The following is a 15,972-nucleotide window of genomic DNA, read 5'->3' on the forward strand; positions in this document are numbered from 1 at the left end:
CTGGGGTTTATCGTTGGTTTCTCTATTTTGTGGTTATGGCGATTTCCACCTTTGCGTGGTGCATGCTAGTGACTAGACAACGAAGAAAACGTTCTTCGTTGATTAAGAATTGATGCTTCCTACTAACACCGAGTGGTGGTTAAATGCTGTTCTTTATGATGAACAGTGTATTTATTAAGGGGTCACGTCGACCAACGCACGCAGCGGTCGGGTCGTAGCAGGACGGCAGAACCAGCCGAAGGAAGCAGCTCCAGCACGAGACTCGCGCCCGAACCACCAGCGATGGCGACGAAGTGCGGCATTGCGGAGACGTCCTCTTCTTTTTCTTACAATGGCCCCGGCGAGAAGGAATAGCCATCCTGGCGACTTACGGCGAAGAAACGACAGGCGGGTAGTAGTACGGTTTGAGGCGCCTAACGTAGACGACCTCGCGACCGCGACGGCGGTGGTCCGACGAAGGTGTAACTGGCTCAGTGAGGTAGTTGACAGGAGACGTGCGTTGAATGACGCGATAAGGGCTAGGGTACTTGATGGGGAACTTGCTGTCGGCAGGAACCCAAAGCCAAACGAGAGAGTCAGCGGAGAACGTCGGAGCAGGCCTGGCATTGTCGTGCACGTCTTTGCGGTATCCTTGGGTGTCGGAAGTAAAGGTGCGGGTCAGCTGACGGCACTCTTCAGCCTTGTGGGCAATGTCAGACATAGTTGTGTATTCGGGAAGATCGGGCCGGTAGGGTAAAATGGTGTCGATGGCACAGGATGGTTCACGGCCGTATAAGAGGAAGAAAGGGGAGAACCTGTCGTCGCTTGATGGGCGGTATTATACGCAAAAGTCACAAACGGAAGTACCTGATCCCAGTTGGAATGGTCAGACGCAACGTACATTGCGATCATGTCGCCCAGAGTGCGATTTAATCGCTCCGTGAGGCCGTTTGTTTGCGGGTGGTAGGCAGTAGTCGCACGGTGTACGGTTTGACATGCTGAGAAGAGCTCTTGAACTACCTCTGACAAAAATACAAAGCTCCTGTCACTGAGAAACTCCAGAGGTGCGCCGTGACGGAGGACGAAGTGAAGTAGGAAAATTTGAGGCTTATCAAGGTTAAGCCCAGTGCATGCGAAGCATGTCCTTAGCGTTTGGAGGCATCTTGACCGCATACACGCCCGGCGCAAAGACGCTGGCGCGGTTGCGGGCACAGAGACTGACGCGACGGCGGGCGCGTGCCGCCTCATCCCTGGCGTGACGTCACATATCACGCGATGCAGCGATGGTGGCGCCGCAGCCGCGTCGCGCGCGACATCGCGAACCGAAGCGTGGAGGCCTCCGCCGGGCGACGTCCGACGGCGCGATATGAGGCCCCATCTGCAGCCGGTGTGACGTCATCATGTGACGTCATTTCACGTGACCTACTTGAAGGTCACTTGAAGGTCAATGGTGGCCACCGCCGGGCGTCGCGCGAAGGCCCGAAACCTACGTTAATATGCTTCGCATAATAAAATAAGCGACGTCACCAGCCGTCGCCGTGGGAATTGCGGCTGTCTCGGCATAACGGGTCAGGTGGTCGACAGCGACGATTACCCATCGGTTGCCGGCGGGAGTGCAGGGGAGTGGGCCATAAATTCGATGCCGATGCGGTCAAATGGAGCGAGCGAGGCATGGTAAAGTTTGCAGGGGACCGGCCGAGCGGCGAGGTGATTCCTTTCGTTGCTGACATGCACCACACGATCGAATGTAGCGGCGGACAAAATATTACATTCCACGCCACTAGTAGCGCTGAAGAAGCCGGTGATGTGTTTTGAGGACACCAGCGTGAGCACTTCGCGGGTCAGTGTGATGATGGGCACAAACGTCGGAGCGGAGACGGCGTGGGATAACGAGTAACCATTTTCTGCCGTCAGGGTATAGTTTCGGCGGTAAAGGAGGCCATCCCGGACGGAGAAATGGGAAGCTTGGCGGCAGAGAGCTTCCGGATATACAGCTATGGTAGGGGCATTGGTGACATTGAGCACGCGTTGACGCGTTGATGTAAGGGGGGAGAAGAGGTGACAGGTGGAAGCAGGTTGCAGGAAGCAGGAAGCAGGGTACGGAGCTGCTGGCTTGGCTCCTCCATGGGAACAGACACCGTGCGACTGTGGAGTTCCAGGGCGACGTCGGGGGTTAGGATCGTTGCATCCTCCACCAAGTGAACAGTGTATTTATTCAGGGGTCACGGCGACCAACGCATGCAGCGGTTAGGTCGTAGCAGGACGGCAGAACTAGCCGAAGGAAGCAGCTACAGCACGAGACTCGCGCCCGAACCACCAGCGATGGCGACGAAGTGCGGCACTGCGGAGACGTTCTCTTCTTCTTACAGTGACTATGTGTAGCAATAACAATATTTTATTGTGACCCGTCACCTTCAGCGCCCCTCTTGAGGCGACTGTTTCTTTTTTAAGGAAAATCGGTCTAGTGTGCCGTAATCTATCGAGGCGGAGTACTATTACCATAGGATGCAGAACACACGTCTATGTTCAGAGAGAGGCAGCATCTTGGTATGTGATTCACCTCTCGCACTACATACGCGTTGGAAAAAAGTTCTGCTAGGTTATAGCGAATTTTTTTTATTTTTTATTTTTCAATACTGTCAATCCCTTTTTCAGGGATTTTTAGAGCAGTGGGTTTTGGCTGCAGACAAGCAGTCGACCAGGCATACACATTATTTGTAGTATGCAAACAGGACAGTGAAAATTATGGGGATAATGGGAAGAACCATTGGAAAAAGGCAGTACAAAGATACCGCATGAACAATGATCACCTTTTCACTTCGTAAATGGTCTCGGGAAATACAAATAAATGCATGGAAATACAAATACATGGAAAATCCCTCCAAAAAATGGCAGAAAAAGCAAAACAAAAATCACAGTTTGTTCCCTGACAATGCACTTTTGGCAGCTAGCGCCAAAATTTCTCAGTAGTTCACTGTAAAATCACTGAATAATCAATGAAGTTCCACTCCCGCACAGCTCGCGGAAAAAAAGAGAACATAGAGATGTTATTAGCACAGAAGTATTCTTGTATCGTGAGTTCATTTTTTGGACGCGTTTCTCTTGAAGTGTTCAAGGTAATGTATGTAGCAGAATCAACTTTAATTTTGTCGTGCAAAATCATGTACAGAAACTTCAGACGGTGGAGCGTCGCACGACAAGCTAGCGTATCAAGCCCCAGTCTCAATAGCATTTCTTCGAAAACATAGCGCAAAAAGGACACGGACGACACAGAAGTAGACAGGACAGGGGCTAACTTGCACTTTATTTTCGAAATGCCACCACGTATAGTATATAGGAGCCGATCACAACCATCAAGCGATGATCATGCGCAGAGAAGAGCACAATCAAGATTAGTGCGTTTGGAAAATAAGCAAGAATTATGATAAAATAAGCAAAGGAAAACACGGTGCCGGGGGACACCGAAAGAAAAGAGACATCGCGTACTGAAACTTACTGCAAAAAGCGCTTTTCACGCTTGTCAAGGTTAAGAGCCAAACAAATAACGCGGCAAAAAAAGGGAAGATAAAAATAGATAAACTAAAAGATGAAGGGAGTGTACAAGGCTCCACACTAAGACAAACACGTGGTGAAGAAAGACAGAATGACAATGGGGAAATTGCATTTATGGGAATGGGAATGGAAAAAAAGGTAGCAGAAAATTAGGCGGAAAACAGATAAGGGCTGTGATACTATATATAATAAACTGAAAAAAACTTAAGGCACCTGATCAACAAAAAACCCCCGCTTCAAAGGGTGACTACTTATCTCCATCAACAGAATCTGGTTTCATTGCAGTGCGACAAAGAAGGTGGCTTTGCCATCTTACCAGCAGGCACGTTGAAAGAAGAAGCCCTCCCCGCTATCCAAAACAATTTTAACCAAGTGAAGTTCGACCCGAAGCGGTACCGTCTTTCTGCACTTCATCTTATGGAAGAACTAGGTCTCGACACTCTTCGTAGAGCAGTGGAAAAGACTAAAAATGGATGTTTAGATGTATTTTACACTCCGAAAACACACAAGCCTGAATGTCCGTTTAGGATCACAGTGTCCGAGAACGGCACCTGGCAAAAGCTTGTTAGCTCCTACCTTACACGGCACCTTAACACCTTGAAGACTGAAGATCCGTTCCTCATCCGAAGCTCTAAAGAGTAGGTTGTCAGCCTCCAGCAGGGTCCTTTCTGCGACGTGAATGGTTTTTCAGTAGACGTAGAAGGCCTTTATTATTCTGCGCCTCATGGAGAGTTGCTCTCGGTGCTCCGAGAAGCAATATGTGAAAGCGGGCAAATAGCCTTCCAGAACGGCGCGGGAACCAGCAGCGATTATTTCCTGTCTTTGCTGGAATTCTACCTTGCGTCCACAGCTATTTTTTTCAGGAGGACATTTCTATATCCAAAAAAGAGGCATTTGTATCGGTTCTTCTGTTGCTCCTGTGTTATGTGACCTATTTTTATCCGCGATTGACAAACGCATTCAAGCCAATCTTTCTGACCTTCCTGTTTTAAAAGTGTTCAGATACGTTGATGATTTCCTTATTATTTTTAGCAAAGGTCATGCAAGAGAATGCGACGTTGTGAAGGAAGTGTTGAGCATTTTTTCGCAGCACAGTGCCGCGTTAAATTTCACTTGGGAATCACCTACAGATGGCCGTATTCAGTTCTTAGATATTGAATTAGATTTCACCCACCTTAATATCTGCTGGATGTACCATCCACCAACCAAAAAACGTCTGTTGCGTTTTCACAGCGCGCATTCTAAAGTTGTTAAGCGGGGTATCGTGTCTTACTGTCTCCAAGGAGCAGCTACAAAATCCTGCACGCACCGCATGGCCGCCAGCATCCATGAGCAATCCAGGCGACTCAAGAGGCTGGATTCCCCATAGACCTTATACTGGCAGTGTGTGAAAGCCTTTGGCAAAAGCTGAAAGCCTCCAAGGATTCCTGTAGTGAGCAGGGGAGTGAAGAGATCAAAAGAGAGAGAGAGAGACTCTTTAATGAAGAGCAGAGAATTTTTAGAAGAGATCAAAAGCAAGACTCCTGTCCAGGTAATACCATATTATCATAGGTTGTCCCATAGTTTCAAGAAGTTGACTGCGCGTTATAATGTAGAAGTAGTTTTCTCTGCCCGTTGTAAGCTTTCCAAGGTCTGCACCAAGAAAATGGTAAAACGAGATGACTGCACGACGAAACATCAAACGAAGTTTACGGAATGTAAGGCAAACGTTGTGGACAGAAATCCTACCAGTTGCGGGCGTCATTACATTGGGCAGACAGGAAGATGCTTTAATGAGACGGCGAGAGAACATAGATCATGCGTACGCAAGAAATCAGGAAGCAACCTAGCCGACCATTCCAAAACACGTGAAACACAGCGAGAGAACGGATGCTATCCAAAAATAGATAACACTGAATTCTTAACATCAGCTAAAGGAAAAACTGAGCGTGAAGTCATGGAGGCTTATTTTATAAGAAAAGCTGGGAAAAAATGCGTCAGCGCACCTTCGATTCAATTACTTGACAGTGAAGTTGAATTCCTTGACGGCTATCTGTAGGTGTGAACCATGTCTTGGTTGGTTTGGTTTATGGGGTTTAACGTCCCAAAGCGACTAAGGCTATGAGAGACGCCGTAGTGGAGGGTTCCGGAAATTTCGACCACCTGGGGTTCTTTAACGTGCACTGACATCGCACAGTACACGGGCCTCGAATTTCTCCTCCAAAGAAATTCAGCCGCCGCGGCCGGGATCGAACCCGCGTCTTTCGGGCCAGCAGCCGAGCACCATAGCCACTGAGCCACCGCGGCGGCTGAACCATGTCTTAAGACTGCTTACAGTGAGCATCCTATCTTGTTGTGAACTGGAATGGTCCCGCTTTTCCTTTGAGTTTTCTTGCTTTTAATTCCTTGGCGTTTTATTGGCTTTTACTTCATTTGTTATTTCCATATTCCATTTCTCATATTTGCATATCCCATCCCCCCCCCCCCCCATCGTTGTTTTAGCATGGAGTCCTCTACACTCGTGCTTTATACTCCTCGTTTTATCCTTTTCTGTATTTTTCATATACATATACTTTATAGTTTCCTAGATTTTAAATTTTTTCATTTAATTATATATAGTATCACAGCCCTTATCTGTTTTCGGCTTAATTTTATGCTACCTTTTATTTCCATTGCCATTCCCATAAATGCAATTTCCCCGTTGTCATTCTGTCTTTTTTTCACCACGAGTCTGTCTTAGTGTGGAGCCTTGTACACTCCCTTCATCTTTTAGTCGATCTATTTTTATCTTCCCTTTTTTTGCCGCGTTATTTGTTTGGCTCTTAACCTTGACAAGCTTTAATAGCGTTTTTTGCAGTAAGTTTCAGTACGCGATGTCTCTTTTCTTTCGGTGTTCCCCCGGCACCGTGTTTTCCTTTTCTTATTTTATCATAAGTTTGCTTATTTTCCAAACGCTGTAATCTTGATTGTGCTCTTCTTTGCGCATGCTCATCGCTTGATGGTGGTGATCGGCTCCCATATATTAGACGTGGTGGCACTTCGAAAATAAACTTGCAAGTTAGCGCCTGTCCTGTCCACTTCTATGTCGTCCGTGTCCTTTTTGCGCTATGTTTTCGAAGAACTGTTACCAACTAGCCCAAACCCAGCTACTGTTACATCAGATAGCATCTGCGTCGGAGAATCGGTGCGCCGATATCTGTTGCAGATAAAGCGCACACTTTTTCGCGGGACAGCCTCAATCGTAGTGATGGTATCTTACCTGTATGGGAACCAGGCGACGTTTGCGTGTTCTAGTATTGGGCGTATGATAGTGGTATACGCCAAAAGCTTGGCTTCTTTCGTAGAATACCGCAGTACTGGTTTCAAAAACATGAGATTAGGCATCGCTTTGTTTGTTACGTGATCTACGTGAGCTTTCCAGCCTAAATTGGCTGATATAATGATGCCTAAGTATTGGTACTCTGTGACTCTCTTGAGTATAGTGCCACTATAGCCGTAGGGAAGCAAAGTTTGAATTTCTTTTTCGTTATAGTCAATGAAACAGTTTTGTCTAAGTTTAGAGCCATTTGCTACTTCGAACATCATTCTACTATGTTGCACAAATCATTATTTAAGCTTATTTGATCTTCTCGGCTTTTTATTTCTCTGTACAGTACGCAATCATCTGCGAACAACCTCAGTATCGCTTCTACCTGGTCTGCAATATCGTTTATGAAGAGAACGAGAGAATTGGGACTAGAACAGAGCCCTGTGGTACACCGGAAAGGACCGGGACAGTATCTGAAGTGTGGTCGCCAAGTTGCACGAACTGGCGACGATCGGTTAAATAATTGGCGATCCATTGCACCGTTGACCCACTACCTAATATATGATTTAGTTTCTGAAGGAGTTTGGCGTGGCAAACCTGGTCAAAACCTTTGGAGAATTCTAAGAAGATTACATCTGCTTGCATTTTGTCGTTACTTGCCTTTGCGAAGTCGTGTATAGTCTCGACAAGTTGTGTAGCCAATAAAAGTGGCTATGGCTCAACTCAGCTGAGCCACTCTATACAACGCGAGAGCTCTGTCAGCAAACATTGCAATTATATTAACGAGAGCAACTCACGTGGTGCACCGCGTGTGACAAGTGCAAGAGCGAGCGTCCAGAACGGGGGCGGCGCAGCGGCGGACGTGACTGCCAAGCGCAAGAGCGAATCACGTGACACATTACATGCCAAAACTGGCGAGGAAAAGCGGCCGAGCAGCAGCCAGCGCTGCGGCGGACGTCACTGCCAAGCGCGCAGCTGCGGCGTCGGCGAGTCTCAGCCACATGCGGCGCGTCTCCGTTTAGAGGTCAAATCTAAGAGCCAGTGACGTTCACGCTCAGCACGGGAGGAGTAGAGCTTTCCGCTCAAAAACGCTGTCAGTACCCCGACGATGCCAGCCAACTCCTGTGAAAAAAGAGTTGGACGAGATAGCTATAAACGAACAATGGCAAGGCGTAATTTATAAAATACGGAAAGGGTGGTGCCACATGTCCTCTCTATTTAAGTGCTTTTAGGTAATTTTCTGTCATATCATCGCTCTGCTTTTGGTAGAAGTTACATATGTGCTACCAGAGGACGCTAGCCTATCAATGTAGCTTGACTTAGTGACCCACTTTAGTCCCCCTTTAACTTAAACACATACTATTCTATACTTCATCCTTATTTCTTGTACGAATTGTAGTAACTTATTGTCTGCGCCGAATTTGATGCCTAAAATTTCCTGCAGCTGAGCTGTTTCTTCGCACACGGCTATCAGAGATGCCTTCACAATAGTAGCACATGTTAGAATTACGAAGTGAAGGTGAGAAAACTTTTTCCGCCTGACAGAGCCCATTAGGAGTAGGTAAAAAGAATCAAACAGTTCCCAATTCAGGCCTCTAAATACCTCCTGTAAACAAGCGGTAAATAGCACTGGAAAAATTGTCTCCCTCTGCTTGACACCCTTCCTTGATGGCATTTTATTACTTTCTTTGTTGAGGACTGTGGTGGCTGTGCAGCCAGTATAGATATGTTGCAGTATTTGTGCGTAAAAATTTTCGGCAGCGTTGCGCTATTCCTCCATAAGCGCACATGCTGCTTGGCAGCAGCCACAGGGCGGTGTGCAAACCCCTAATCCCTCTTGCTTTACTGTTCAGTCCCTGTCTCCTGTTGCCTCCGAAGCTTGGACATCTGTGTGCGGGTTCACGTGTTCTGACGCCCCCCTGATTACCTACCCGAGCCTTCCAGAGTCTTCTCACCACATCCACTACTTCCTACAAGCCGACCAGCAGACCCCGAACAACGTGAAGGCGTTCGGACCACACTTCATAAACTTGCGACGGAGCCTGGAACTGTTTGTGGCAGCAGCGAAAGCGCTCCGCGCAAACGCCTAATCGCTTTTGCTGTACTTTTGCAGGTTAGCCTTTTTACATAAGATTGAACATCATTATTTCTTCTAAGCGATTTTGCTGCAGCTGCCCCGTAAAAATTTCTCGAATTTCGGAAAGTGCCTTGCTCTTTGTTTGTGCCTTCGTTGAAGCATTCTCATGGCCTATGGCACGCAAAACAACGACAGAGACAGCCGCGCGAAGAGCCGTGACTTGCGCACCGCCATGGCGGAAGTTAAGAAAAGTTTTAAGTTCATTATTCACGAATCAATTTGAAGAATTCAAGAAGTATCCTAACGATTTTCAGGTGGAAAACAATGACTTACAAAAGGAAAAGGAGTGTCTTCATGATGCATGTACCGAGAATTAAAGGCAGATAACTTCAGTTGAAAGTGAACATGTCCAGTGCGAGCAGTATTCGCGATGATGCAAACTGGAAATAAAGGGGGTCATTGGAGGAGGTCAAGAGAATCTGAGGAAGACTGTCGGGACAGCGGGCGTTGTCGTGGGAGATGAATGTCTCCTGATGATATCGAGGCTTGTGATTACGAGCAAACGCGGGCCGCAGATACAAAGAAGATTATTGTGCAGTTCAAAAGCCGCAAGCCCAGGTACTGTCTTCTCGAAAACGCCTCCAAACAACGCCTCAAAAATGCTTCACTCATCCTGGCACCTGGCACGAGCCACGCTGGAGACACTCCTGCTGGCGATAATTCTCCCATAATTTTCAAGGAGGCCTTGCGCCCCAGTTTGAAAGAACTGCAGTACTTGGCCATCGCTAGAATTCCGCAGTTTAATTTGTTATCTGTATGTATACGAAATGAGCGTAATTTTCCCCTTAAGATATAGTAGTGCGCAAGTTCTTATCAACTCTGCTGATAGACACAAGAGGACTGCATTAAACTTTGTTCCCCACATAACTGCCACTTATTTTTCTTGTTACTATTCCCTCCTTTAGCCTCTCCGCCACCGTGCATTCATTAGAACTGCATCTTAACATTTCACAGTTTATTCCAGTTTTTTCTTGTTTTGTTTTTCTCTCCTTCGTTTGCATTGCATTGTGTTGTATTTTACTGTATTCATCATCATCATCATTTATTGAACCCTTAAAGAACCCGTCTGGGACATTACATAAATGGGGGGAAGACAGTTATGTCAAACGTTCATACAAAGTCGTACAAAGTTATTCTCTTTAGTTTGTATTTCAACTCTCCCCCCCCCCCCCCCCCCCCCCCTATGTAACGCCCCAAAAGGCCCTTTGAGGGTACAACAAATGAATTAATGAATGAATTCTTTTTTTCTTCATGGCAATGCATGGGTTGTTGGGAACGTTATGCTTCTTGGAACACAGTTTCCCCTCGTACTTCCATCGCTTTGCACTCCGTCCTAGCCTTGCTGTCCATGCGGTGCAGCTGGGGCGGACGATGGCCATTACCTCATCATCATTATCATCATTTATTAACCCTTAAGGGTCCCGTGGGGACATTACATAAGGGGGGGGGGGGGGATACAAGTGTCCGACGGTCATACATAAGAAAAGGCAAAAAAAAGAACAAGAAGAGAGAAAAAAAAGAATAAAAACTAGAAAGAAAGCTAGACAAAGCAAAACAGTAAACAAATTATGAAGTCAATCAAAGACAATGTGAGAAACAAGCAAAATAGCAAATACATTAATATAGTCAATCAAAAACAATGTGAAAACAAAAAACATACAGAAATACACACCACAGTAAAACAACGCGTCCAATAAAGCGATCATTTTGTAGGACATCGCAGCTGATACATGGAAAGTCTTATTTTTCTTGGAAATGGTCGATGAGTAGCTGTCTAAAGTTGGAAGGATTAGTTTCAACGACAATGTTTTCAGGTAAGTTATTCCAAAATTCGATCGCGCAAGGAAGAAACGATTTGTTGAATGCATTGGTGGAGCCTTGTAAGCGCTGAATGCTAAATGAATTATATAAACGGCGAGATGATCGCACCGGAGTGCGCAGAAGGTTTTCACGAAGTGCTGGAAAATTAAAGTACAGTTTGTGGAATAGGCAGAGGATTGAAATTTTTCGGCGAAGCGCTAATGATTTGAGACCGAGAGATGATTTCATGAGAGTAACACTGAGCCGAGGTGTGTACTGCGAGGTGATGAAACGTGCTGCCCGGTTTTGGATGGCCTCGAGCGAGTCAATAAGGTAGGCTTGGTGCGGGTTCCATATTGTTGAGGCGTATTCTAGTTTGCTGCGAGTATATGTTTCATATGCTAGTTCTCTGATGGCTGGGGGGGACATGGCAAGTGATCTCCGGATGAATCCAAGTGACCTGGAAGCGCTAGCGCATAATTTTGTTATGTGATCTGCCCATGTTAGACTGGTCGTTATCTCAATACCGAGGTACCTGTATGAATTAGTTTGAGACAAGGCTATGGAGTTCAGGGTGTATGGGAAATAAAGATTGCAGCGTTTGCGTGAAATGTGCATGAATTTACATTTTGAAACATTGAGCTGCATTAACCAGTCGGAGCACCACTTCTGGATTCTGCTGAGGTCTTCCTGTAATATTGTCTGGTCACTGCTGTTGCTGATGCGGCGATAGATGACGCAATCGTCCGCGAAAAGACGGACGGTTGATGAGATGCCAGAAGGTAGATCATTGATAAATATTAAAAACAGTAACGGAGCAAGAACCGATCCCTGGGGGACCCCGGAGATTACTCGAGTAGTTTCGGAAGTACGACCGGCGATGACTGTGAACTGTTGGCGGTTGGTTAAGAAGCAATGAATCCAGGATAAAGTAAGAGGGTCGAGTGACAGACGGGAGAGCTTGGACAGCAGGCGCTGGTGGGGGACGCGATCGAAGGCTTTGGCAAAATCTAAGTAGATGATATCGGTTTGAAATGAGGAGTCTAAATTTAAGTGAAGATCAGTAGTGAGCTCGAAGAGTTGTGTTTCACACGAAAAGCCTGCCCTGAAACCATGCTGATTGAGAAAGAAAAAAGAATTCTGATCGAGGTGAGATGCAATTTGTGAGTATAATACGTGCTCGAAGAGTTTACACGAGATACATGTCAATGAAATTGGTCGGTAATTCGAGGGGTCGGTGCGATCTCCAGCTTTGAAAATTGGTACAACTTTGCTTATCTTCCAGTCTTCCGGAAGTTGGCTAGTTTCGAGAGATTGGGCGAAAATCAGTTGTAGGATTTGGCTTGTAATGTATTTTGTTCCTTTGAGGATCTTGGCGGGAATGTTGTCTGGTCCAGGAGAAGTGTGTGGTTTCAGGTTGTCAATGAGATTTAAGATTCCCTCTGACGTGATGACAATAGGTGGCATAGGTGCATAATTAAGGGTAGGCAGGTCAGAGCTGCTGCTTTCTGTAGGCTCATGAGTGAAAACAGAGGTGAAATATGTGTTCATTACATCGGAGCGCTCGAGATCTGCAACATCGGAGCCGTCTCGCGCCTTCAAAGAAATATTGTAGGAATGGTTTTTATTGGGCATGAGTAGGCTCCAGAATTTTTTCGGGTTCACTCGTAGAATGTTCATCAGGTCGTGGCAGTAAAATTTTCTTTTCGAAGATCGTAAAAGGTGTATGTAATCGTGTAGGCAATCGACGTATTTCTGCCACCTCACAGTGCATCCTGATTTCTTGGCACTGCGGAAAAAGCGTTTCTTTTTTCGAGATAATCTTCTGAGCGCATTGGAGTACCAGGGTTTGCCGGTGTCCCCTCGGATGCAGATTAGCGGGACATAAGTATCTATAAGAGATAAAAGTTTTTCCTTAAAAAAACACCAGTTTTCATTCACCGATTTCGTGTGTCTGGAGATTCCAAAAGTGCAAAGGAAATCTTCGAGATGGGCGTTAATGCTCGCGAAGTCAGCCTTGGAATAATCTCGGATATATTTAATGGACGGTAGGCGGATGGGAATTTGAATGGAAAGGTTGAAAGATATTAGGCAGTGATCGCTTAGTCCACTAGTACACGAAAGCGATTCGATCAATTCAGGGTTAGAAACGAGGACTAGGTCGAGAATGTTTGAACCTCGCGTTGGAAGGCACACAGCTTGAGAAAGGTTGAAGGTAAGGACTAGTTCTAAAAAGTCTTTGGATTTCCGGGACGATGCAGTCAGGTTTTCCCAGTCGATGTCAGGGAAATTGAAGTCCCCACAGACTGTAAGATTGGCGTGAGGGAAACGATACTGTAAGTCTTCAAGAACAGAGTGAAGGTCATTAATAAACGAGGGATCGCTGTCAGGGGCTCTGTAGCATGCGACTAGTATGTTGGTACCAGAGGGAAAGGAGAATTTAATGCATAATATTTCGCTATGGCTGGTAATACTAACTAGAGTGGAAGAAAAGCTTGATTTCACTAGGGCAAGGATGCCGCCTCCCCTGTGGTCTACTCTGTCTCGCCGGTACACGTTAAATGACTGATTGTCATGAAGTAGCTCGAAATCTTGAATGTCGGGTGTCAGCCATGATTCAGTGAATAATGCGATGTCTGTGCTGAAGTCATCAAGAAGGGCTTCAACTGTTTCTTTTTTAGGCAAGTAGCTTCGAATATTTGTTAACAAAACCGAGGTTTTGTGATAGGCTGCAATAGGGCGTGGGCACTGAGAAGGACTTGAAAGATGAGATTGCGGGTCGTGCGGTGCTTGCGGTAATCGCTATGGTTTCAGCTCAACTACAGAATCCGTATCTGCTTGATAGACGAAATGTTTTTTGCCGATGAGTAGCTTGTCGAAACGAATCTTGAATGATGCTTTGCTTTGCTGACCATAAGCGAAAAGTTTCCTTCTAGCTAATCGAACCTTAGCTGAATAATCCTCGCGAACAGAAAATGCTGTTTCCTTAAGCTTCGGCCCGGCAAGCAATATTCTCGATTTGTCTTTGAAGTGTGCCAGCTTGACAGTGATTGGACGGTTTTTGCCTGTCTCGAAGCGACCCAAACGGTGCGCACGTTCAATCTTATTATTATCAATTGATATTTCGAGCTTTTCGGAGCAAAAGGAAACAACATGAGCTTCGGACTGTTCCCAAGTTTCACCGAGTTCGTCTGTGATGCCGAAGAATAACAGGTTCGAGCGGCGTAAGCGATTCTCGGCATCGTCGTACTTATCCTTCAAAAGTTTGAAGTCGGATGAAAGCTTAGTGAAATCAGAGGTGGTTTCAGGAGCAGCGCAACTCTCAGGGTTGACTGCTACGATTTTTTCAAGGATTTCAACGCGTGATGAAAGTCGACGTACGGAGTCCTCAATGCTAGATTGTGCGGATCTGATCACGGCAAGCTCTGCCAGAATGGTGTTCTGGCTCAATTCGATGCGCAGTACTGCTTGGGAGATTGTTTCTAAAGACGGAGGGATGTCGTTCTCGGCAGGACCTGGGTTTAGCTCAACATCCCCGGACAAAGCGAGCAAAAGGCAAGTGAGATGAGCATTAAGGCAATAAAAACCAGCAATACATAAAATCCTTCGACAAAAATCACTGGTGTCTTTGGGCCCCTATTCACACATCGTAGACATAGCAGCGCGTCTGCCCGGCGATGCACACTATCTTTCCCCTCACGACTTCCCGTCATTGTTATCCTCCCCTCGGTCTCTAGCGCTGCTTATTTAGATTGCCGTTAGTGTTTCTTCTCCCCTTCCACCCTTCTATCGTGTGTATTCCCGCCAAGATGGTTCGTCGGCCTACCTGCTGTTACTTAGCTTTTCACATGTTTCATGTGGTCAGGTGCGCCTTATGGCCAAGTTTGGTGGGCCACGGCTCTGCCCCTGCTAAACGGGCATGGCGGCCGGGGTGTTTGCTCGCCCTGCGTGCACCCGCGGTTTTCTGGGCTTGTTTCGTTTTTTTCTCTCTGTGCTTTATTTTCCTCTGTTTTCGATTGTATTATTTTCGTTTTCTCCTAACGCTTATATTTTTGCGTTCTATTGCCTATTTAGTTTCTTTCACGGGGGTGCGCCCCTCGGTCAAGACAGTCATAGGATTTTTGGGTGTACCCCTAACATCAAGGATGTTAGGGGTGCACCCAAAAAGCCCATGACTTTCGCTCCTAACATACCTGTTGTTGAAATAAAGGTATCAGTATTTGTATTTTGAATTTCACTAGTTTTTTATCGTTTCTTCTGTCCTTACATTTTCTAATTTTTCCCGGTTCATTTTCCTCTCTGCCTCATTTTTTTACATGCCCCTTCTACTTTATGAAGCCCGTTTATCTCCCGTTTTTTTTTTTCTCGTCTGCTTTCCTCGTCTTTTCTTCCTTCCTACAGATCCCTGCACCTTCCCTCCCCCTGGCCACCTGCGTACACGTCTGAAGCCCTTGGGTACGGAAGGTTTCTTTTTCTCCTTACTAATGATAAATTCGTGTTGAGACTCTCTGCTCAACAAACCACCTTTGCTTGGCCGTCATTTATGCGTTTTTTCTATACTTCTAACTGGGTTTTCTTAAATTCTGTCTTAGGCGTTGGCCCTTTTTCTTTTATTTTCAAATCATTTTTTCTTCGATAGCCTCTGGTTCGGTGCGGGTTTTCTCTCCCATTTATTTTCAGACTTTTATGTATTTCTTGAGAGATTACAGTAATGGGATGCTGGTATCAAAGCTAAGTTTTCTCAAGGAGACGGGTCTTCTACGCACCCACTGAAAATTCTGTGGGCACAAGTGAGCGTGGTAATGTTTGGTGTGCGTGCTTTTCGCTTCATCTTTTCCACCAACATCAGAAGCAGCCTGCCGGGTAGATTGCCAGCCTGGCATCTTCGTTGTTCACAGGGTGCGATCTTATTCATTCCTGCTAATGGCATCGCTTGCCATCCCGGAAGAAATGCAAAAAACAACTTAGTGCTACAGTGTGCATCAGCTTCCAGACGAAGCCGTCATCTACCAGACATGTCTTAATTATTTCCGTGAGATCGTTATCGGTGGACGGAGTCGGGGAGGCGGGCAACGCAAATTTCACTTAGGTTACCTAGGAATCATTTCAAGAGATACACTGCTAAGCAAAATGGAATTACTTGGTCTGTTCTGGAAAAATACGAATGAATTTTCTGTGGACTTCCTTACACGGCTATGAATTAGCCTCTTTGCTGTGG

This window comes from Amblyomma mixtum, chromosome 5 (assembly GCF_055824585.1).
Source record: "Amblyomma mixtum isolate Tamu chromosome 5, ASM5582458v1, whole genome shotgun sequence".
Lineage (NCBI taxonomy): Eukaryota > Metazoa > Arthropoda > Arachnida > Ixodida > Ixodidae > Amblyomma > Amblyomma mixtum.